This window comes from Sciurus vulgaris (genome assembly GCF_902686455.1).
Source record: "Sciurus vulgaris genome assembly, chromosome: 1".
Taxonomy (NCBI): Eukaryota; Metazoa; Chordata; class Mammalia; order Rodentia; family Sciuridae; genus Sciurus; species Sciurus vulgaris.
The window spans coordinates 153880469-153907040 of record NC_136461.1 but is presented as its reverse complement, the minus strand read 5'-3'; the positions used below and the strand labels follow the sequence as shown (position 1 = coordinate 153907040).

The following is a 26572-nucleotide window of genomic DNA, read 5'->3' as shown; positions in this document are numbered from 1 at the left end:
CAGATGATTGATGCAATAATTCTGGCCTTGAAAATTTTTCTCTGTACCACTTTTGGCAATATAATTTTAAACCTTTGCCAAAACAAGTTATGTCCCAATGCAACCTCAAAGCGGCTGCTCCTGCAGCAAGGTGGAATGGAATGAGCCTCCCTCTTTCCTTGTGTCTCTTTCATCTGAGTACTCCAGGATCCCTGGATCCCTGCTCATGAGTAAAATTTCAGCACATTTAATCAATCATCAGGCACACTCTGTTTCAATTCAAGCATGAATTTACTGATGCCAGGTGTGCAAATGCAGTAATTTCCAGAGCTCATTTCACTCATATCATTCTTGTCCTCCCTTTCACATCTGTCCCCTTTTCCTTTCAGTTTTGTTGCCATTTATTTGTATCTGAAAAAGTAACGTTTAATTTCTAGTCATCTCCAATCCAATCTTTTTCTTTCAAGTTTAGCAAACAAATATATCAGCATATATTTTATATTTTGAAAGCATATTTGTGAATAGTATTTCACTGCTTAAAAGAATTAGAGAAACTTTAGGAGAGTAAGAATTCTGAATTTTTCTCAAAGAATTTTAGAGCTTCAGTTCTATTAAATTTCAGGTAAACAGATATATAAACATATATGTATCGAGAAAGAGACAGAGAGCTCACGATTTTTAATGCCAATGTAACACTGATATTCATCAGGTTCTACAATTGCACTAGTTCCCTGTTTACAATTATGTTATCATGGTTGTATGCAGTACCTATATGCGCATATAATATTGTTTGGCAATATACCAAACAAGCGGGATTATTCCATCATTGTGGTTCAAAAATCTTTCAATTGTATCACATTCTGGCCCACTGGCAAGAATTGATTCATCTCTTGTTAAGGCTTTATTTTAAAATACATCTTAATAGATATGCTAGAATATTCTACTTGTGTTTAAGGTTTATTTTCATAGTTTTTTTTTGTTCATTTATCACCAAATTTATGTTATATCTGTAGTGATATTCTCCTTATTTTCTGAAACAAATTCTTTAACTCCAGAATGCACTATTTAAATAGACACTCTGCATCTTCTCCACCAATAATTTTTTCATTGTACATTTGTACCTTTAAGTTGATGCAGCTTATTTAACAGATTAGCATTCAAATTTCAAGATCTAATGCTTAGGAAGTTAGGGCCAGGGGTGTCACTCAGTAATAGAACACTTCCTGTCATGATTTGGATCTGAAATATTTCAAAAGATCATGCAATCATGAATTGACTAACAACCTTTGGTGCTATTGGGGGGAGGTGGAATCTTTAGGAGGTAAGGTCTAGTTGGAGGAAGTAGATCATTGAAGACATGCCATTGAAGGGCATATTAGAATCCTGGTCATTCCCTCTCTCTTTTTTTTTTTTTTTTTTTTTCCTGGCCATTATGAGCAGAGGAGTTTTCCTTTATCACATTCTTCCATCATGATGCACTGCTTCACCACAGGCTAAAAGCAACCAGGTCAAGTGACCTCTGAAACTGAGTCAAAATAAACCTTTCCTCCATTTAAGTATTTTTCTCTCAGGTACTTTATCACAGTAATAGAAATACCACATGGAAAATTGATACCAAGAAGAGGGATCATTGCTGTGACTATACCTGACAATATGGTGTAGAAGCCTTTGGAAATGGTTTGCAGAAGGGGTTTGGAAAAGTTTGGAGAAATGGGCTAGAAAAAGTCTATAGAGCAGGTTAAAGATACAGTTGAGTAGTAGGGTGCTTGCCTAGTAGGTGTGATGTCCTAGGTTCAGTTCCCAGCACCACAGAAGAAAATAAAAATCTGTAAGTGGATCTAAGTGAATAATTCTGGTGAGAACTCAGAAGATCAGAATGCTGATGGGAAAATGAATGGTAAAGACTGTGCTACTGAGGTTTCAGATAGAAATATGTACTCTGTTGGGAAGTAGATTACAGGCCATTAGTGTTACATTTGGGGAAAAAAACTGGTCTACATTTTGTCTATGCCCCAAGATTTTGTGAGAAGCTGAATTTAAAGGTGATCATCTAGCAGAGCAAATTTCAAATCTGTCATGGGTATTGATGACTGTTTTTAGCCAGATTTACAATGAGACACAAAAGCAACAACAATAATAATAAATAATTTAAAATTTTTAAATGGGGGTGAAAGAGTTTTTCTAGAAAAGGAACATAAAGTACTGACTAACAAGGGTAGAGTTGTTAAAGAGATTAGCACCATTAAGAAGAAATCAAGTACTTTGCATTAGGATAATAGGAAAGATGCCTTGAGGGCATCTCAGGAATCATCAAGACCTCACCCATCTAGGCTCAAAGACATTTATTTGAGAACAGAGCCCTAGGGTACTCTGTGCACACATGGATCTCTAGGGAATTGTTTCCCTTGAATTCATTTCACTCTGATCAGGTAGCCAGAAATTCAGAGGTGACTGCAGTCATGGTCCAAGTGGGTCCAGCTACTTCTCAATCTGTTCGAAGACCTTGGCATTGAGCATGTGATGCTGGTTATTCAGTCAAGCAGAAGTTAAGATTGTAAGCTCATGGAGGCTGTCTCCAATATTTCAGAGGAAAGTCTGAGGTATGAGGAATTGTGCAGAGTTATGAAAAGACCTTGCAAGCATCCCCCAAAAAGAAAAAGCTTTAAGAATGAAGCTGATGCTACAATAGAGATCCCTGGAGATGCCAGGAATGTGAAAGTCTTCAACTATACCTTCGTTAGCCACAATTTTAAATATATTCCTTCTCCAGAAAAACTTCAAGTTTTCCAAATTTTTATCCCTATTTAAAATATCATTATTATCTTATTATTATTGCTTTTGATCCTCACTATAAGTCTGGCTAAAAGCAGTCATCAATAGCCATGCCAGTGCTTCAGTGCTGTGCTGATTTGAAAAAGGAGTTATGGGAAGACACCTCATATACAAACCATAACACCATGCGCTAAAAGTTTGTTTGCCCACTTGTATAACAATTGGAGGTGGTGCAACAATTGAAAGGTGGGATCCAGTTGGAGGAAGAAGGTCATTGGTGGTCTGCCCTTGAAGTGTATATTCAGACAATTGTCCTTTACAGTCTCTGTTTGCTCCCTGCCACCATAAAGTGAGCAGTTTTCCTCTCTCACAGGTCTGAAGGCAACTGGGTCAAGTGACCAGAGAAAAACCTGAGCCCAAATGAACAATTTCTTCTTCTAAGTTGATTCCCCACACATATTTTTGGTAGTGACGGAAATCTGACTGATACACTTGCTTAGTAGGCACTTGTCTAGATTTTTCCTTCAACACTGAAAAAAAGAGTAATTTATATGAAGTAAAATCTCAAAAAAGTATATACCTGCAATTCTTTAATTCTTGTGGCCTTCAGTTTTATTATTTGAAAAAAATAATAGGAATAATATTTGATCACTGGAAATGAGTGCTAAATGAAATGTGGCATGTAAAAAAGTCAATATAGAATCTGCCCTTACTGAAAGGTCACTAAGTGACTACCATTATATTTCTCCTTCTATTTTGAATTGTCCTTACAGACACTCTATTGAATCATTTTACCTCAGTTCAGGTTTTAATTTGATATAGCCTCACCTACCCAAAATGTGGTTATTCATGGATACCAAGTGGCATCAATTAATTTTTTTTTGTATTCTTGAATACAAGAATATATTCATGAATATATTCTTGAATTTGAAATTGAATACCACAATATTTTGTTCTAATTGCATTTTACCTGTCCTGGTTTACAACAAAGTAAGCTGTGGATATTACGCACTCATTATTAAAGCTTCTACTTTTTCTTTTATAGAAATGATACTCTGGATAGAGACCTTCATTTACATAATGGATTGGACTCTACTTACTTTGCAATCATTTGAATAGTTACAGTGTTCTGAAGCCTCTGACTCAGCTTTGGTAATCGGATAAAAATTAATTGTATGACTGAATGAGTTTGGGGATGTGCCTACAGTAATAAAAAGGACATATCAGACTTCATAGTGAGAATGAGAAAAATTAATACAAAACAAACAAAAGCAAATTTCTCCCAATGAATTGCTTCAATTAAGTTGATAAACAACATGCTGTTGAAATAATATTTACTATTGACAGTGATGGAAAGTCCAAAGCTTTTCTTTATTCTTAATTGTCATTGTTTTATTCTTTTAAAATGATGTATCTATATATTTTCTGATAGCCATTACAGAACTCAGGGGAGCTTAACTGCTGTACCAGACCCCTAGTTCCCCTTAAAATTTGAGACAAGTTCTTGCTGAGTTGCTCAGGGTCTCATTATGTTGCTGAGGCTGGCTTTGAACTTTCCATCCTCCTGCCTTAGCCTCCTGAACCACTGGATTACAGGCATGCGCCACCACAACTGGTTCATCTTTTGTGATAAGAACATTTGAAACTTACTCTCTTACCAGTTTAGAAGTATACAATATACTATTGTTAACTAGAGTCACTATGCTGTGAAAAAGATCTCAAAAAACTCTTGAGATATCACCCCCTTTAATCTACTACTCTCTTTTCCTTTCTTTCTCCATTAAATATTGATGGCAAAATTAAGAGCACAGTTTTAAAATCTTAAAATATTGGTTTCCAAGTGTATTCTTCTGAGTTTTCTTGAGATAGTGTACTGTTAATTATCCTAAACCAATCTGGGTATTATGGTTTATATATGAGTCGTCCTGCAAAAGCTCATGTGTGAGACAATGCAAGAAAGTTCAGAGTGATATGATTGGGTTATGAGAACCCAAACCCTAACAGAGCATCAATCCCCAGATAGTGATTAACTGGGTAGAAACTGTAGGCAAATAGGGTGTGTCTGGAAGAGTTGAGTCATTGGTGATCTGCCTTTGGGTATATATTTTGTCCTTGGAAAGTAGAGCTCTTTCTCTCTGCTTCCTGGTGCCTGCTCCAGCTGCTTTCCTCTACCATATACTTCCAATAATGTTCTGCCTCATCTTGTGCCCTGAGGAATAGAGTCAGCCATCTAGGCACTGAGACTTCTGAACTGTGAGTCCAGAAATACAACTTTTCTCCTCTAAACTTGTTCTAGTCAGGTCATCTGGTCATAGACATGAAAAAGTTGACTAAAACACCAGGCTTACCTGATGCCTTAGTTAAAATCAAGAAAATCAAGAAAAATGACAGTCTTCACTAGCTCAATCTACCTCTGATTAACTGTTATATGAACAACCTAAAGAGAAGATGACCAGCTGGGCATGGTGGTACACTCCTACAATCCTAGAGACTTAGAACTGGGGATGTACTCAGTGGTAAAGTTTCCCTATGTTCCACACCAGTAACAAAAAATAAATAAATTCAAATAAAAACAAAAATGAACTGGGAATATGGCTCAGTGGCAGGCCACTTCTGGGTTTAATTCCCAGTGTTATGAAAAAAAACAAAACAAAACAGGAATAAAGGAATATGACAGATGGTACGGCAGTGTAAAAGACACTAACTTCAGTTTGTGCCTCCAAGAAACTAGAGAGATGCAGGGGAAACCATGATTAAGGGTATTAAAATGTTAACATGTTAGCTTAATTTAACTTTTTCTGAAACAGAACAGAACATGGTGTCTATATAAGATAGCCCAGGGGATATAACGCTTCAATTTCTATAAGTGAAATCATGAGCTCAAAAGTAAAGAAAAACAAAGACAAAGGAAAAATCACAAAGTAGTATCAGAGTAAAAGAAAAAAAAATTGAATATAAGATATATGTAAATAAAAGTGAAACTGTGATTTGGGCATGCATTTTAATATAATTATCAGCCATTGCTCTAAAATTTCAAGGCTTTCATTGAAAGCATTAAAATGGCATGTTTTCTGATCTTTCAAAAGCAGGTAAATCTTAAAACAAAAAGGGATGGATTCTTAAGCAAAAATCTTTCCAGAACTGAAAGAATCTATATCATTTAAGTATTTCCATATTCTTAATAATCATTCTCCTTTAATTCTATGAAAAAAGAGGTAAAATTCATGAAAGATACCACCCATATTCTATAATCTTCACCAATATATAAACTTCTCGAGGACAGGGACTTCGTCACTTTATTCAATGTTCAGGACTTCAAGTCCAAGTTCAAGTTCACGTTTTAGGAACTTAATAGGACATAGAGAAATAGTGAATATTCAATATGTTCTGACTCTATACTGATTGCTCTTCTTACATTGTTTATAAACACTCATCCAAGGTTTACACACATGGCTTAAGTTAGTGCAAGGCAAATAGTAGGACCAAGGAAAACTTCAAAATTTCAAGTTCACTTGAACTTAATTATCCTTGTCCAATAAATCTCATCATTTTATGTTTAATTTTTTTGAATGCACCTTAGTATATCCTGCCTTCTCACATTCCCTTCAGTGCTTTTCCCAGTTTTTCACAGTTCTGCTCTGCTTACAGCCTGCTAAATCCCTACTTTCTTCATTCTACCAGAGAATTTTTTTTTATAAAATATATGCTCATTTTCTTTGCATGTCCTCAAATTTCCTCTACCCATTCTGGTCTTTTCTCAGACTTAAGGAGTATCTATCTTCACATTTCCTAAATGCTTGCTGTAGCTTCTTATCTCTTGCCTTGTAATTTATGTTCTTTCTGGTAAGACGTCTTCCACATACACTATTTACTTATGTACTGTCCATCTTTGAAACCAAACCTTCAGTGCTTGAGGAATAAGTTATCTCTCATCCCTTTTTTTAATTTGTACATTCGTGGGGTTCAGAAAGCTGATACATACAGGCAATGTAAAATGGTTAAATGAAACTAACATATCTATCACCTCAAATACCTGTCAATACCTGTCTTTTTTGGGAGGTGGGGATACTGGTATTTGAATCCAGGGGTGTTTAACCACTCAGTCACAACCCAGCCCTTTCTGTTTTTTATTTTGAGATAGAGTCTTGCTAAATTGCTTAGGGCCTTGCTAAATTGCTGAGGTTGGCTTTGAACTTGCCTTCTTCCCTCCTCAGCCTCCTGAACCACTGGGATTACAGGTGAGCGCCTCCACAACCGGTTCATCTTTTGTGATAAGAACATTTGAAACTTACTCTCTTACCAGTTTAGAAATATACAATATATTATTGTTAACTACAGTCACTATGCTGTGAAAAAGATCTCAAAAAACTCTTGAGATATCACCCCCTTTAATCTACTACTCTCTTTTCCTTTCTTTCTCCATTAAATATTGATGGCAAAATTAAGAGCACAGAGTTCTTAATGTTTTGCCATGCAGTATCCCCCCTAATCCCCATCTAATCTCAAAAAAGCTTCCATTGAACTAATTCATTTCTGCCAGTCTACAATGGATTGTCTGAGGCACATATATTAGCTAGGTGTTAAGGATTGGTACTATATTTTTATAAAAGTCAATATTTTCTTTGTTTTTTTCAATACATGGTTAGGGGTCAGTCCAGCAACTCACTGTGTTTCACTAGGTGGCAACAGATTATACCAGACACAGCTAAATTCACTCTCTTCATCCACTACTATTCTAATCTCTAACTAAGGATGTCATGCCTGTAGTGGTTCAGGAAGACAATAATGAACACAAATCTAACTATTAGAAGAAACTGATCTTTACATTCTAACAGTGTTCATCTGGTGCCATGATAGCATAGATAGTCTTGAAGAGTCAGGCAAAAGGAAGAAGGAAAAAAAAAAAAAAAAAAAAAAACTAAAAGGTTATTTTTTAAGAATACTTAGGAATAAGCCAGGTGAAATGGTAAGAGAAAAAAAGTGAGAAACCAATGTTGCTTCTCTAGCATTACTGTGATCATTTCCACTTTTCTGTTCACCACTCTTTATAATCTCCCCACATTGCTTCTAAGCAAATTATAAATTACCAAAACTAACACTGAAAACCACCCATGATGTAATTTCAACATGCCTGTCTAGACATTCTAATATTCACTACAAAATTAATTGCTCACCATTTTCTAGACCACAAATGCACTTCCTCATCATTCTGATTTTGCTCTTTAGTCTTTTTAATCATGTAAAATACACTGTCAAATATTTATACATCCCAAATTCATAGCTCCCAATTATTATATCTTTAATACTCTTTATGAAAGGAAGATGTCACTCATTGCTCCTATAGTACTGCCACTTTCCTTTAAAATTAAGAGTATATTATATATTGCCTAACTTTTTGAACATCTTCCCATGTATTTTCCAACTGTTGGCTTATGAACACCTCATTGTGAAAAACACTATAAGCTCTAAGCTTTTATGTCCCTTACAACCTAAAGAAATATTTTTGAATAATTACCTTTTCAACAAACTTTTGATAAATATATAACTTGATCTGTAAATTTTTCTAAGAAATAAAGTTCTGGTATTTTTATTTTAATTAAGAAGGTAATTCAAAATGTTAGCCTTTAGACTTTCATGAGTTTTATAAAATTATTTTTGGGTACCAGGGACTGAACTCAGGGGCACTCAACCACTGAGTTACATTCCTGGCCCTATATTGTATTTTATTTAGAGACAGGGTCTCACTAAGTTGCTTTGAACCTCACTTTTGCTGAGGCCAGCTTTGAACTTTTGATCTTCCTGCCTCAGTCTCTGGAGCCACTGAGATTACAGGTGTGCACTGCCATGCCTGGCAAGTTTTATAAAATTCTTAGTTAACTCATTTTTGGTATAACACACAGCATTATCCTGAAAATAAGCTGCAAGGGCTAGATTCACTAAAAAAGCCATGCATCTGCAATAAATCTTGCATAATTACCTCCTGTAAATTTTGCAACACAATTCAAAATGTCCCAAGGTGGAAAGCATTGTGTATCACTCTAGAAAGACAAAGTCACATGTTGTTCAAGATAACATCTACCTTCTCTTGAAGGAACTCTGAGCATTTGAAACAGAAACAAAGGACAATATGTCAACCTGATTTGTATTTCACCAGGTACATGGAGGAATAGATTCTTTCAGCCATAACTGAGTTTGGGGGGGGGGGGGGGCACATGAATAACAAAAGATATTTAATCTATAAAATGTAAAGAAGACTGGACTTATATCAGTTTAGCTGTTGGCCTTTTATAAACTCCTTTCATAACCTCTAAGAAATACCAATAATACCAATGGGCTTATATACATTCTTGTTAGATTTTTATAGTAGCATCAAAATCTTTTCATTGACTTTTTTCCCCTAAATGTTCATTCCACACCTAGGTACCCACCTTAGGCAAGGAAGTAAGTCTCTATTAAAATGTTACTATTTCCAAAAGACAAAAGGGGAGTGAATAAAATCTTCAATAGAAATGTCACAATAGGTATATGCTTCCATTTATAATGTATCTTGAACACACAGAAACTATCCTTTGTTATCTGGCTCTGCCCCAATTTGAATTTATTTTCTGCTGTTAATTAGAAGTGACTACAATTTGATTAATCTCAAACATGTGTCACATATAAACAATGCAGAGTACTGCATTCAATTATTTTCCACTTGAGTATGTGTGGTGTTCATAGAAAAGAGGCCAAATATATTTTTAAAACAACCTGAAGCCTAATCTTATCACCCTAACTGAGGATATTGTTGATATAACACATTCCAGTTCAGTAGATGTGTTAAATTCAAAGAAGAACCTAATTCCATACAGTTTCTAAGACTGAATATTTTAAAACTGAGAGTCTCTCTCTTGTTCTTTCACTTCACCAACTCTCATTTCTGGCATCTATTCACCTGGTCCTAATGCCAGTTTTGGTTTTTGATATAATAACTCTTTCATGGAGAAGCTTCCCAGTACTTGCAAACTCACAGAGGACAGGTCCACACCAGCTTACCTTAGAGAAAGGGAAGTTTCAATTAACAAGAGGAAAATGTCTCTTTTGCTTAATTCAGATATCATTATCATGGTAGGGTATTTATTAAAGCACTAATTTCTCAAAGTGCTAATTAAATTTCCACAAATGTACTAAGCCTTTAACCACATTATGAAAGTAAAATTACATGATAAAGTAGTTGTGATTTAAGAAACAATGATTCCATTTAGGTATTTTCTGTTCAACTTTCTAACAAAAGTGTTTTTCTTTCTTATTATACAGCCTGCAGTAATAAGTGAAATATAATCCTAATTAATTTTTCCTACAGCTGTGTATAAATCAATAGCTGCAACATCCCAAAGGAAACATACACTGCATGGTCCTCCGGGTTCCTAATGAATGCAAATAGAATGACCTTTTTCTGACAACTATGAATATTGTTTCTCAATTTTACCATTAAAATCGCTGCTATCAGCAATTCATACAGTAAACATGGAGACTACAATGATTGTAAATAACTATTCATTCTGGTAAAAAAGGAATGGAAAAAAACTAAGCTGAAGTTATACAACTTTTAAGCCCTGAGCCTGATTTTTTTGTATTTCATTTTTAATTGGAAATTTTGTCTTAAATAAGACCAATATCCATTCTGCTTTTTTCTCCTCTATTCTAGAAGAAAATGGGTTAAAATAACTCAATAATTAGGCTATTTAATTAAGTATCTGATTTAGAAATTTTTTTTAATAAAGTAAAATCAATAAATAATTTTTTGAAGATAACTACCATATTAAAATTATTAAGAGACTATGGTTACGTTCTGTCAGAAATACCTGGAATAAAAATGAGCATGGAAAATCCTATTGTCAAGACATAATATTACTCATGTAATGGGCATTTGGGTGAATTTAGAGGACATAAAACCTGATAATGACGTAAGGATGACACCTATGGGAATCTGAGAAAAAGTAGGCAGTAATTAAATCACAAAATTGTTCGTTTTGAGTGAAGAATTATTTTATTCCAAAATACAGTACAAATACTTTTATTTATGTTAAATCATTTATTTCCCCACAAAACTTCATTATAGCTATGAGTATTTCTCATTTAATAGAAGAAGCTAAACTCAAATTTTCTAAGAATGGACATTTGAAATATAAAACCTAATTGTGCTGGTCACAGAACTATATACTGAAAACTCTCACTGGACTTCACTAAAGCCCAAAATAAATGTAATCCAGTAGAATTCAATCACTCTTATTAAAAATAGGACTCTCCAAATCCCACCGTTTCAAATGGGAGTCATAGCAAGAGTGTTCTATTCCCATAGAATTTCCAAGAGTGCTTTTTCCATCCCCCATTCTGTAATTGTTTTTACCTTTGCACAGGACTGAAAACTACAATTGTATAATTATATAATATGTTTAATATATATCAATGACAGAAGTTTATGTAGCATGTTTATAGAAAGATATCAACTTACTTTGAAAAATGCTTATACTACTATTTTTGTGCAAAGTCAACTTTCTACACTTTCTATGCGAGAGCTGTTTTAAGCACATTTAAACAGTATCTTGAAACAATTAAAAAAGCACTTCTATGACTTATTGGCAATATTATGCATAGATGGCCATTTTTAACCACATTAAACATATCCACTTGAAGATGCTTCTTGAAGATGTCTATACTCTCACACCTGTAATGCCTTCATGTTCAAAATGAATCCTGGCTACATCTCACTCAATATTGATCTGTGAGGCATTTCTCCCAATCCTTTTCCCAGTGTGGTCACTGAACAGTATCAGAGTTCAATAGAAAGATCAGCTGCTCATCCACTTTTTACTAAAGCAATTTGTATTATAGATTTATTTTAGCAGTCTACAGTGGCAGTTGCTGTTTTTACTATTTAAATGCTTTGATTATCTGACCTTGCTTACTTTATCTTTCTAAGTGCTATGCATAGACTTTAAAATTGATCAATAAGCGGGGATTCCTCTACAGGATTACGTTGAAATCAATCTCAATTCAGAGTTTTTGTATTTTATGTTTATTACTTGATCTCTCTTAATTGTGTTCCTTATTTTGATAAATAACTTTAAAACTTGATTATGCAGGTAAGAGTCTTTCATTTAATGAGCTATAAAACTGTAAAAGATAATCTTTATTCTTTATACATCATTGTATTCATTATTTTAATGCAAAGTAAAGAATTAAATCTTAGATATTTTAAAAATACCTACTCCATTAGGGTAAAAAACATGGTTATACATAAGAAAATTAACTGAAAAATCTTGAAACATTCAGGTGCTATTTTAATGGTGATAGTTGTGGAACTTCAACAAACATGTCTTTACATACAAATTGCACAGAGAAGTGCTCATTCACTTTTATGGAATAAATGAATGCTCCATGACAGAAAAAAAAAAAATCCTCAATAGTTATATTTTTGAAAATCAATAGAAAACAAACAATAAACTTGTTGAATATCATGCAAAAATAATATTCAATGAAATGAGAAAATGTTTTGCACATTTAATAAGACTGGATGGTTTACCAAATTTTTTTCATCTGAATTAAAGAAGAAATAAATCATGAACTTAAAATGCTTTGAATACTTTCTAAATAAAATCAATAAACTTAGAACCAAATTCTCTTATCAATCATCTTGAATAAAAATAAATACCTAAAATTAACCAGAATAAGCATAGACTTCATGAAATATGAATTACAGTATTTAATTATTAAAACTTGTCTAATAATTTTTGGTCTATTTAATTGTATTCCATATCTTCTGACCTGTGCCATGACATGAAGCTCCTGAAATTTATATTTGGAACAATTTAATCTCACATTGAATTTTTCAAAGTCAGAAACAAAAGAAATGTAAAGATATGTTAAAAAAAAGGAATAGAAATCCTTTTAAAAATATTTAAATCCAATCTAATGTTTAATGTTTCTTATATGAAATTACACTGAAATGTTCTCCACATATGTAGACTATAAAATCTGTAGTTTACTCTAATGATAAAAAATTCAAAGCAATAAGGAACTTGAAGTAAATAAGTATTCAATTATACATAAAATATCTGAGATATATTCATCTGTGTAAATGTACCATTTTTGCTTAAATACATGAAAAAATCTTTCACAGGACTATAGATATAGTACATATGTCCAATAGGAATATATTCACATTTCCATATTTTGAAATATTAGCCAAAATGATTTAGTATTTAATATCTTTCATTTCAGACAAATATAAGCTATTATTATAATAACTTTTCCTCTGCTGATTACATTTAGTAAGATCTAAAGCATAAATGAATAAAAACAAAGCTGTCACCAGAATTGATTTTGATAGTTACATGCATGAATTTAAGGTCGGAAAATCAAAATTCCTAGATATGAAAAGAATGAGAAAAATATGAAGAAGTTTAATTACCAAATAGATGCCATAATGATATTTCCAAAAACTGCTATAAGCAGATAGTTTCTTTCTACTGTTTGTGGTAGAGTAGTACTTGAGGAAAATCATATTCCAGAAAGTTGTGCATCTCTGCAGAACACAACCCTGGCAAGACATGTCCATACTTTTTCCCTCAAGTGGGTTAATGTTAAGGGAGAAGAATCCAAGTTTCATGATGCAGCAACACAAAGCTGGGAAGTGAAAATTATGTTGCAGCAGAGTCTTGAAAATATGACTGTAAAAGTTAATCAATAAAATGTCTATTCCTGTCTATTCACCGGAGGCCCCAGCTGCATAGCTTCACTCAATCGATACTACAAATTATTACGATTTCCAGGTTCCCACTGGACATTCAGAACAAATCTTTCAAGTGTAACAGGCTTATACTGAGTGGATGGTGTGTGTTCTTTTACATTTAGTTCAAAAAGAGAAGGGAAGATATAAAGTCTAAATCCCATATATTCCTCAAAAATTCTACTCTATAGAAACAAAAACTTAAGGTTCACATTTTAATATTTTTAAAAGTTTTCTTTAGGTTACCAAAATTTTGCATGTTCTTTTTCAATTATTTTACATTTGTTTAGGAAACAACCTGTTAAAACATTTTGGTGGTGGAAGACCAGCTAGTTCTGGATGACTATTCCAAAGTGAATGAAGGGAATTGTTTTGAGAATATTATTTGCCAAAAAACTCAGATGCATTATCATCATTAGAAAGATAAATATCAGATCTTGACATTCATTTTAAATTGCAGCAAATCCCTGAAAAATACAAATTCTAGTTTTGTTCATAACTACTTGTAACATGTTTTAAAAATTCATGTTTCAGGTTTTCTATCCTGTTTTTTTAAATGAAAATAACTTAAAAATAATTTCAAGAAAAACTTTCTCTCATTGAAAATAAAAGGTCCCAAAATACTGTTTTATAGTAAGAGTCTCTGATCTCTGCAGCAAGATTCTGTTGTGATTGCCAAACCTCAGAAACTACTCAAGTCTTCGACCACAACTTCAGGCTCAGTACATTTCACCTTGTACCACTGAGTTAAAGTCCAGAATTTTCCAAATAAGGAACGACTGGTTCTGTGAACTAACTGTGATACTTGAATGCCCTATGACACCTGACTTACCTTTCTACTAACTAGTAATGCCACAGTATCTGGTACTGTCCAATACTGAATTAATTGGCTAATTTGATCAGTTCATGCCACCTGTTGATTGAGTTAGGAAAAAAACATTTTTTTTTTGTTTATCTAGCCAAAAAGTCTTTTATTTTGTCTTACATTTAAATAGTAGTATTTTTTTCAGGTTTAAACACTTTTATCTAGCATGTCGGCATAACCAGAGACAATGCAATGTTAAACTGTTTTTAAAAGGAAAGGTGAATTCGCTTTTCTTAGGAAACCATCATTATTAAGTAGGATAATTTTTCAGCCTCTTTAAAATTTAAAAAGATTTTGTCAACATAGCATAATAATATTTATAATTTATGACTTTGAAAGTATTTAATTGTGAAGCTGATACAAATAGTTATATTTTAAAAATACTTTTGCAATTCTAACACTTTTTAAACCTTAGCTGATATTTGTATACCTCTCTAGAGCTATTACCTTCAAGAAATAATATTCTGCTTCATTTTATAATCTAGCTATCTTTGCAAATAAAATAGATAAGTATAGATCAAGTTTATAGAATATAAGTTTAAATCATTCATTGCATTTTAACTGGATGAATCACTGGTGATTTATTTACTTATAAAATCCACTATTGGAAGCAGATCATTATGCCAGTTTTCAGGTAAAAAAATAATATATTTTATGAGTATGCTAAAAACATGACTTTAATGTTATATCTAACTGTAAAGAAAAAAACCCTAGCATTTTAAATAATATTAAGTTCATCTCAAACTCTATCATTAGCTTTACACTAATATTCATAACCATTTGTGTATATTTCTTACTATAGCTTAAGCATAGAATTTCTCTAATGCTTTGGCTATTTTAAAGAATCATAATATTTATAACAATAGTATATTACTTTAACCTTTCTCAAAGAAACTTTGCCTAATATGCTTTTAGTCCTCAGTGCCAATTTCTACCTTTTGATATTTGCTAGATGTAGAGTTTTTTTGTTGTTGTCTAAATTCAGGCATCTGGTGCATTAATGACAAGCAGAGTTTATCCGGCTCTTTAACTTTATTTAGAAACATGTAAAATGTCAATCTCCATTATAGAATAATTTTAGTACCTTATAATATTAAACCTGTAAACTGAAGACGAGAAATACATTTCTCATGAACAAATTTAAATTTTTTAACTTTAATTTTATTAGTAAGATTTATAAATTATAAATTTAAAAAAACATATCAAGATTTTCAGTATGTTATGTGAGTTTAGAATCAGACTTCCAAAGATCAGTTAATATCAAATGCACATTTTAGTTTTGGCCTCAGGACTATGTTCAAAGGTATGAGTGACAGGAGGAAAAAAAAAAAGTTTAGATGTGTGTTTTTCTAACTGCAATTATTTAATTTAATCAAAGTTCAATGAGCAAAGTATAATTTTTTGAAAAATACAGACAGAGGAGAGAAGGTATTGATGTGGGCTATGATACTTTCATCATTATTTTTTAATAACCAACTAAGAAAATCAAAAAAGGGCAGAAAGGACAGAAAAGCATAGGAACACCAAAATTCTTTAACACTTATTTGAAAAACAAATGATAAAATCTGAAAACATTATATTAGATATATAGTCATTACATAAATATTTGAGTCATCAAAATAGAAATTAAAACCCAAAGATGTTTCACTAAGAATCATTTTTCATGAAGGTTTGAAAACTAAGCATAGATGTTTATTACTTTTCTTCATATCCTTTACATGCCTCGATAGTCTGACCAAAAAGACTACTCTGAATGTCTCTCAATTTAATAGTGTCTTGCTTAGAGCAGCTACTTTAACAAAAAAGGAGGGCAACAAGAGCCATATGTAACCTTTGGACTCCAGAAAGGGAAAGATGAGAAGGACATTGGCAGATAGGTGCTACAGAAGCACAGTGTATTCTTTCTCTTGCATCTACCTTGAACGTTTTTTGATAGTTAATAAGAAAGTTGACTGCCACATCATTACTTAGAATCTGGAATAGGAGTTTTGTAATTTTCAACATGTTCTACTTCATCTAAGAAACGTTGCAAACTTAAAGTCATTTAAAGTTTTTCTTTTTTGGACTAAACAATGTATTGTATAAACTAGCACGTACATTTATAACCTTTGGCAAGACACAGAGAGTTAAATATCTAAGAACAAAAGTCAAAACTATTGACTCAATTTCAGTATGTTAAATAAAACTTTCTGAAATACTAAAAAACAACTCACTTGTAATCATTTTTTTTTCTTCTTCAGAAGCAATAATCCCTTCTGTCACTGTCTTCAGCTCTGCCTGGGGTTTTCTACTGTTCTGTTCTTGGCGAACTGTTTCTGCTATTTGCTCAGTTAGCTGCTCTTGAGTAGCTTTCAAGCTGGATTCCATTAGAAGAAGTTTTTCATCTTGACTGGCAAGTTCTTGGGCTGAAAGATAAAACAAGAACATTGCTTTTTAAAACGCCAAACTAAAGTGTTTTGTTTTCTTTCTTTCTTTTTTTTTTTTTTTTTTTTTTTGGTTTAAATGTAATACAATGCAACTTTGAGGAAGATTTAAACAGATTCTTGTTGTCAAAATACAAGCTCATGCAGTCATTTCTCTGATTTCTTTACATAAAGCACAAGTAAACAAAGGTATGTATGAGGGAAAACAAGATGCATGTCAGAATCTCAAGTTTATAAAATTTGAATTATAAAATTATATGTCTTAATCAGACAACAATTTGCTGAGTTTATTTGTGGGACTTCTATTGCTACATAAATGTATTATAAAAAAAGTTGATATGTATGATTTTTGTGTTTTTATTTAGCATAGGTTTCAGACATAGATATGTTCACATAGACAGAGACTGACATAATTACAAATTATGCCAAAATGATTGTTCTCCACTGATTTATTTTCACATACAGTATTTATGATATTTTAGTATTGTTTCAAGGTCATCCAATAGATGGCACTCTTTCATTAGACCAACGCAGATTTAGATGGTATGCTTCAAGCTCTCAAAAAATAAGTGATTTAAGACAAAGACATTTTTTCCTTTGTTCTTTGTTGACCGTATTCCTGACCGTATTCCTGCAGATACATATCTGTATATTTTCTTCAAATATTTCCTCTTTATAAAAGTGTTCGTCTGTTTTTTTTTTAATTTCTTTTCCTTCAACTACATGCCATCGAATGCAAATGTTATCAAGCATATTTTTAAAAATTATTTGTTTAGACATGTATGTCTAATACATTATGCTATATAGTCCATTTTGGGAGGTTATTTTGAAATTCAACTGGTTGTCTAATTCATTGCAATAAGGAGAATGATATTTTGTGAAATCTGGTCATTTCATTCTTACAGTTCACAGTGAAGAGAACGAGAAAAAATACTTTTAGTACCTTCAAATGAAGAGAGATAGCAGTGAGGAGGGTCATTTTTTTTTTAATAAAAAGAGCATCGTTTCTTTTAATGGTTCTTATTTGTTGTTAAAAAATAGTGTTTATCTTAGGCTTCAATAAAGTTGTGAACAAAGATATTACAGTCCTACATCAGAGGTATCTTTTACAGGAAACCTCATAAAGAAGCTGCTACACATAAATATTCTGCATTTATCACTCATCTTTGAAGTTAAATGATGTCTCCTTGAAAAAGAAGTTCTACAATATCTGATGATCAGTTTCTCATTTGTAGATTTCAAGCTATAGATAACTTATATTTCAATAAATATGTACATGTGTTTACATTATTTTCTTGCAAGTGTTCAAAATGACCAGTTTTGCCCCAGAAGAAATTACAGCATATACCATTTTTATAGCTTAAACCTGCTATATATTAACAGTTTAAATTTGTGCCTCAGGAAACCACAGAGCTAACACAAACAGCTAAATATTTAACAAGGAGGAATGCATCACTCAGAGCTCATCTTTATTAAATTCGGAATACATCAGAATCTCTCTTGAACAAATGAGTTAAATGTTTAATAATTTCAACACATGTTAAAGTGTAAGAAAAAAAATCCAATAAAAAAGCTGCAACAAGTTTGCTTTTTAAATTAAAAAAAAAAAAATCCTTCAAGCTTAAAAAATGTGTACAGACACTAATGCCTTCCTGTTCTTGACCAGTAAGAAAATGCAACCAAATGAAAAAGAATCAATATTTTTGTACTGATATGGTTTTAGCACTGCTAATGTAGGTAGATAAATAGCTTAAATGCAATATTTCATTTTATATAACTTTTCAACATTTTATTTATTATAAAAACAACATCAAAACTTTTTAAATGAGTTGTGAGGGAATTTTAAGACATCAAATAGAAAAGTATTTAAGTTAAAAGGACTCTGACTTATAATGTCAAATACAAATGATTTTGGATACAGAGATGTTTAGGAAGTCTCCTTTATGAAGAATGTCCTTGTACCAATAGACTGACTTCAAGATTGAGACAACTTGTGGCACATAAGCAAAACAGACCTTTTATCAACTATGTATGATGTGAATTTCCTATGAAGTTTGCCATTTCCAAATGACTAAGAGATTTATGTGTCCGAGTTCTCCTAAGAGTCTACTCTAATTCATTATGTGCTGGTTAAAAAGAGGTAAATTATTTTAAGTTTACCTATGCCTTGGACTTGAGCCTGAGTTGATCCCAAGCCAGAGGCGCTCACAGCTGCATGCTTTATTTACAATCTCTTTGTCAGACTTACAACTGCCCCAGGCTATAACATAGTGTACCTAATGTTCAAACTGGCAGGTAATCTTATGTCAAACATACTTCTTTGATTTAAAGTGATCAATAGATTCTTGTAAAGAGGTAATTTCTCTGATGTTTCCACCTTGCCTTTCTTACAGGTGATTCACACAAAAGCCTGCTTATATGATGTACGAACAATAAACAGAAAGCTATAATCATGTTTTTTCAGATGTTTCCGGTGCACAACGATTTTGGATCGATACACTGTGTAATACAATTATCTGCAATGATCTGGTTGTATTGAAAAAGAATTTGCAGGAGACCTCTAGGGGGTTTTATCCAGAAACATGTATCTGGCAATGTGTGAATAAAGGAAAGAAAAATTAAGGAGTTGACAAAGGCTGTCTATAATGCACCCAATGATTTCATTAATATTTTATTTTATAAAAATACTATACTACAAAGTTTAGTCAAACAATAGCTCAAAAGTAATAATAATGATAATAACATCCATAGCTTCATACTATTTATTTTATGTGGGAGACAAAAAACCTTAACAAACAAATGGACGTCAACTAAGGAGATTCAATGTTGTGTGTATATGTTCCAAAGATTATAGGTCATACTGATCATTCATCCTATAAAGATGACATTCTCTTATTTCTGTTTTATGTAAATTATGCAGACTCATGTCTGTGAAATACTTGGATGTCTCTTCAAATATTTTAAAAATTTTTACTAGAATGGTAAAGTTTTAGACTCTATATTAATTTTAATTGCTCACCAGTATTATACAATAAGCACTTTGATTTTTTCAGAGAGATTTGCAACACAGGAAAAGATCTAACATAGATAGTCTATATTCAAGAGATATTAAACACATTTTCTGCAAAGATCTCTGTGTGTGGAAATGACTCATTTTGTTTTTATGATTCTCCCAAAGATGCTGACTCTTTGCAGCACCTACCTCAAAGCTTAAAAAAATCCACATTTCCTGTTTTGAGCTTCTAATCCTGTTTCTCTAATGTGAAATTCTCTTGTGTCAGTCTAGAACAGATTCACATTCTGGTTAAGCTTACTATCTGGGGTACCCTATTAGCTCTCCAAAGCCCTGCTCTATGCAGATTCTGCAGTTCCCATATGGCTGCTGCAGACCTGCTCTGATGATGGTGATGGCTGATTCCAGATGCTTTTCTCCCCGTATAGACAAGATACTTGCTTTCAGTTTCTTGACCACACTGTCAAGGTGCTTCACCTTACCCATTATGACTTTGATGGCTTCATGTGCCTGCAGGAGTCCAGCTTCTGACTTTCTTAGAAAGTCATATCTTTTGCATACTGCCTGTGAAGACAAAAAGCATTCCAATGGTGCCTTTTATGATGTACTTTTTATATTGCATCCTGCTATTTTGAGCTATAGGATACTGGAGATTATACAGACCCTCATTAGCAACTGGGTCAAGTATCCATATCTCCTTCTAAGATCAAAACCTTAAAGGGACTCTCTTTAAAAAAAAAAAAAAAAAAGAGTCAGTTGGAGGGAAGATTCACTGTTAGCCTAAATATAGTATTAATCAATACATCAAGGTTCAAAGGCAAAATAAAATATTTCCCATAATTCTTAGGGAGCAAAAGGGAGATGAGTTGGATCAAAATGAATTCTCTCTCTTTAAAATATAAAGAAGACTTTAATGAATACAAAAAGTATATTTAATCTTTTTGAGTTAACACCTATATAGCTCTTTCATTTAGCTCTAAAGGAAACTACATTAATGTGACACATAGGGAAATCCTTGCACCATAAAGATAATTATGATACCCTCCTAATGACTTCTCCACACCACTTAAACTAATTAGCTTTATGAGAATACTGTTTGTCATTTTCTTTTTGATTTTATTATCTTTCTAACACATGGTGTCAGCCTTAAAACTGAGTGAAGAAAGACATAAAATATAATCAAAGACTAAAATGATCATCAAATGTGATTCATTAAAATAAACCTTGTTAAACTTCGCTGGAGCTGTTTTCGTATCCATCAATATGGTATTCCTGTCTTTTTTTTTTTTTTTTTTGTATTACTGGCTTTTTGCCACACCTTGACTCTCTATCATGCTCCATCATGCTTCTTTTAATCTGAATATTTAGTGTTCTTTCATGTCTTAATTACAGCAAATTGCGGCACAGTTGGCACCATTTCTTGAAATTAATCCCAGAGTACTTTGTTTCTGTCAAGCAGTCAAAGCCTTGGAGAATAATAGTAAATGTTATTGCAGATCTAAATTTAAATGACTGTCTATGTATTTAACTTAAGCCTTTAATTATTCCTGCCGAACTGTTTTTGGTTCAAATGTTAAACATTGTTCGTTGAGAATATAAAATTACTTTAGACAGCTTAAAACCTACAGATATGTTTGACTATAATTGTCACACAACAATTATTTATATTAACATATTTTTTCAGGTGTACAAGATTTAGTAAATGGCATGCAATATCTTCTTATGGATATGTATTTTTCCTAAATCCATAAAATATGGACTGAGGTCCATTTGATTTCAACTGACTTTTGCCTCACAATTGTTGATCTGTAAAACCAGATCCAAGGATGTCTCTGTATCTCTATTGATAAGCATTTATAAATAAGTTGGAAATAATAATATATTTTAAAAGTTTTTAAAAACATTAGAGTTAGATCTTTTTTGTGTGTTTTTTTCTATGGACAACTTAGAGGTTCCAGAATTCTTAATGATCAGCTTTTGCATTCCCCAATTCTAAGCATGTCCTACAAATATTCATATTTAAAAAGAAGGTACTATTTTACAAAATAGTATATGTTTGAAAAGTCTAAAGTGATAGAATTCCCTATTTGTATTTTATGAATATATGTTGAAAGAATTGAAAATTGGAAAATAGAATAAATAGATTTTGAATAGATGTCAAAAAACTGAATTTGATGATAATGTTTTAAAAGGTGAAACCATTATCCACTTTTTTGTTTTAATGAACAGTAAAAATTTTAGACCTTTTAAAATTATTTATTTATTTTTTAATTTTTTACAGACTGCATTTTGATTCATTGTACACAAATGGGGTACATCATTTTGTTTCTACTATTGGATATGATGTAGATTCATACCATTCATATAATCATACATGTACATAGAGTAATGATGTCTGTCTCATTCTACCATCTTTCATAATCCCATCCCTTTCATTTTCTTCTACATAATCTAAAGTTCCTCCATTCTTCTCTCACTCCCTTTCATACCTTTAAAGTGAATACACTTAGCAGTGAACCACATAGATGGAATCTGTATTTGGGAGTGTGCACTCTAACCCTCCACCGGGATATGAGCTCCAAGAATGTTGCTAGCATCTACTGCAGATTCTATACAGAATGTTCTCAATACCATACATGCTTTGTGAATCATATTGGATAGATGTTGTTAATTTCACCTGTCAAATGTGTCATATCTTTCACTATGAAAAATGTGTCATTAGCTTTGTCTCTGAAATACAAAGTAAATATGAAAGGATTTGCTCTTACAATTTTGGCAGATTTACTTTCAGGTCTTCTACAAACATAATTTGACAGAAGATAACTTTATTTAGTTTGAAATCTCTATTTAAATGAATGTTGATGGCATTTATATTAGCAACACTTTGGGTATACATCAAATTCAGGGATAAACAAAAAGAATATGGATTAAAAATTATGATAGAATGAATATATCTCAAAAATTCAGAAAAATGTGTATGAAGTAATGAATTCCCCTTTCCTTGTCAATGGAAATATGATTTCTTAATTGATATGTTTCCCCGTTTGTTCACAATCTCAAGGGCGTAGCTTCCTTCTGACTACCAAGGTTCTTGGCAACTACAAAGGCCCTCTCAAGCTGTGTTATCTACTGCTCTAGCTGAGCAAGTTTTACTTCATGGTTCTGTTGCGTAGTTTTGACATCCAAAGGCAATGATTGCAAGGTCTTTTCTAGTTTTTCAGATGCCCAAACAGTTTTGTCCCTACATCTGTGTCAGGTTTTGGCTTTTTCTACGATTTTTTCTGTGCTATAGTTACTCATGCATTCATATTTGTATTGCTTTTTGGATCATGGTTAAAATGAAACATTAATGTGCATGATACCAGATACATTCTGTACATTATATTCTATAAACATTGTTATAGACCCACTTAGAAAAAATAAACAAGCATATGTCTCTAGTAATGTAGCTAATGTAAACGTGGAAACTGAGAAATATCAAAGTGAAACCAACAATCTCAGCTTGGAGTAGTTTTAGATATTATATTTATACATCTTAGAGAATCAAGAAGATATCATAATTTTCAACAAGCCTAAAAAGGACTTCTACACACACACACACACACACACACACACACACACACACACAATCAACATATTCTTCTTTACAGAATTTTCCAGGCATAGTAGTGCACACCTGTAATCCCAGCAGCTTGGGAGGCTGAGGCAAGAGGATCACGAGTTCAAAACCAGTCTCAGCAATTTAGCAATGCCCTAAGCAACTTAGCAAGATCCTATCTCTAAATAAAATATAAAAAAAGGGTTGGGGAAGCTGCTCAGGGGTTAAGCACCCCTGGGTTCAATATCTGGTACAGAGAGAGAGAGAGAAAGAGAGAAAGAGAGAATTATTTCAATATGCGTAAATAATTTGTTTTTTTTTATTTTACAATGAATTGCTAGACACAGATTTAAAAATGCGATTGCATTTTACAAAAGTACTTCATATGAATTCTCATTTCATTCCTATATAAACTTGCAAAGTATTATTATCCCATATTCTAGGCAAACTAAACTACAAATTTTTACTCTTTCTGATATATTGTGTTATTTGTTTTGATAGAATTGAGGTTCAGGGCAAATATTAGTTCTAACATTTCAATTGAAAGTATGAGTTTATATAACAATGATTACAATGTACATCATGATAGTAACATTATAATCAATGCAAATCATTAATTAGAACACAATGCTTTGAAATCATCTCTAAATTAAGCCATCTCTTAAATTTTATCATTGTGGAGTGAAATCTTAGTCCATTTACTTTGTATGGCAATTAAAATTTTGCTTAACAACAGAAAACAAATCAATCTCTCTCTCTTTCTCCCTTTCCCTCTTTTCCCCTCCCCCTAAAAGGGCTGTATTTTTCTTATTTGCATTCTGAAAAGGCAATTAGCACAGGGGAGGATGTCTTAGTACCAGAAATACAATCATTATCAAAAACAAATAAGAATGTTTAGTAGGTTTGTCTATATTTTGATGGGATTCTTGTACAGTAAGTAAGTAGAAGTGGAAATATGCTTAATAACAAAGAATAATTCAGAGACATCTGAAGAATTTAGAACAGTATACTATAAGCAGCCAACACTATTTATCATAAAGCATAATAAGGGAATTACAGACAGAACAAAGATCAGAAAGTAGAATTATGGGACTACAGACAGATGACAACAAAGATGTAAGTTAAAATCAAGAGATATGAGACTGCAGGTAGTGAACAGCAAGGATGGTAAGAAATAGAGCAAAGAATACTTCCTTTAAATCTCATTTGACAGGTAGCCCTAGTTGGGCTGGGGCTACTTACTCTGAATAAAAAAGAATAATTATAATTTTGACCAGTTCTATAATCAGTAACTCAGTTCATCATCATTGATTACTAAGATTACAAAAGAAAAAGTCCTTCTAAACTGTCATTCTATACAATGCATTAGAATTTTACCAACCCTTTATGGACACCAGGGGCCATCTTGTTTGCTTTATATTTATATTCAATGGTCTTAGCTTTGCTCCTGAAAAGTGGCATGTGCTCATAAATACATGCTGGGATTGAACTAATGGTTTCAGCAGCAATAATAATAGTGACAGGCACACAGAGCACACATTAAACCTTTCATTTGGAAGACAATATCCAGAAAGAGATTGTATCATCAAGTCTAATAATAAAAATTAATCAATACATTAATTATGATTTCAAAGTTTGGAAAACAAATAGGCAAACTGAATCACTGTCATAATCAACAGTGTTCTCAAATATTGTAAGAATTTTAAAGAGGTTCTTTATATCTAAGGAAAAAAACAATTATTGATTATAAGTATCACAGAAAACACAGGAGTTCTTTATGTACAAACTCAGTCTAGCTTGTTTAGAGATTTAAAAGTGAATTTTCTTTGTATGTTTTCAAAAAAAATTCTGTGCTTTTTACACTCGGGATATGTGATTATCATTTTCAACAGTATGAATTTTCACTGGAATTCCATGTTAGTTTAGTAGACTTTAAAAAAATCACATCATAATGTAGTCAAAATATTATCTATGCAAGAGTTTTCACATCACCATAGGGAACTAGAACTCAGAACAGAATTACAAGCCTGTTTCTGTTTTCATCAAAGTTTGCCACTTATTAACTTACCTATTAAGTAAACTATTAATTCCTTTGACTCTCAATTTGCTCTTGTGAAACATGAATACAATATTTAATAAATAAAGCTATTGGAAGGTAAATAATAATAAATCTGACATACATAAAACAGAAATTTAATAAAAAGTTATTGATATTTTACTATGGGCCTTTCTTTTTACCTTAGAAGTTTATTTAAATTTAAGCAATTATGAACATATAATGGAGTTCTGTATTTAATGTTCTATATTTGAAAATCAATCATTTCTCGGAAAGATGTATCTCTCTTTATTCTCTTATACTGATATCTTTGGAAAGATTTCCTCTGCAGGTGATGTGTTTCCGTGATTGTCTTTATCTATTCTGGTTGCTGTAACAAAACTTCATAAACTGGGTGGTCTATGGAAAACAAATGTGTTTCTTACTCTTCTAGGGGCTGGAAAGTCCCAGATAAAGGTGCCAAAAAATTTAGTTTAGTGAGGAATTGCTTCCTGGTCATAGAGTGCTATTTTTCTGCTGTATCCTGGTGTTACAGAAAGGTGAGGATCTATTTTATAAGGGGGTCTGTTTTATAAGGACGTTAAAGTCATTCATGAGGGTTTTACCCTCATGTCCTAATCATTCTCAAAAGCCCCACTTGTAATACCATCACTTTGAGGGTTAGGATTCCAACATATAACTTTTGGAGAGATATAAATATTTAGTCAATTGTACACCCTGATTTATTTATAATGATAAGTCCCATTAAGAAAGTCTAAGATTTTTTAAAGTAGCTATGTTGTCAAATAACCAAGAAATAAATCTTAATTAAATTTTAAAAATTATTTTTGACAGACTGGAGGTGTCTTCAATATATTTTACATATTTTCAAATGGAATTCTCTGGAATTTGTTTCAGGTATTGGAAGATTTATCCTGTACTGATGTTAACCCCACACTGATCTAATCTAGAGGTCAGATGTTAAGGTATAGATCCAGGTCAATAAAACTGTCAGGGTAGAATTGTTGTCAAGCCAGATGTAGCAACAAGGTAATATAATGTTCTGGGGTGGGGAAGAGTGGGGAAGAGAGAGAAAAATTACATGTGAAATGGCTG

General features: G+C 32.3%; 1 long non-coding RNA gene across 1 annotated transcript in view; it reads right to left on the bottom strand.

Moving 5' to 3' along the window:
- The window catches only part of LOC306645946, a 73721-nt gene extending 57051 nt beyond the window's left edge, over positions 1-16670 (bottom strand). The window contains exon 1 of the long non-coding RNA XR_013759767.1: positions 16601-16670. This is a non-coding gene — a long non-coding RNA (uncharacterized lncRNA). The remainder of the gene's footprint in view (positions 1-16600) is intronic.
- Positions 16671-26572: the final 9902 nt, after the last annotated feature.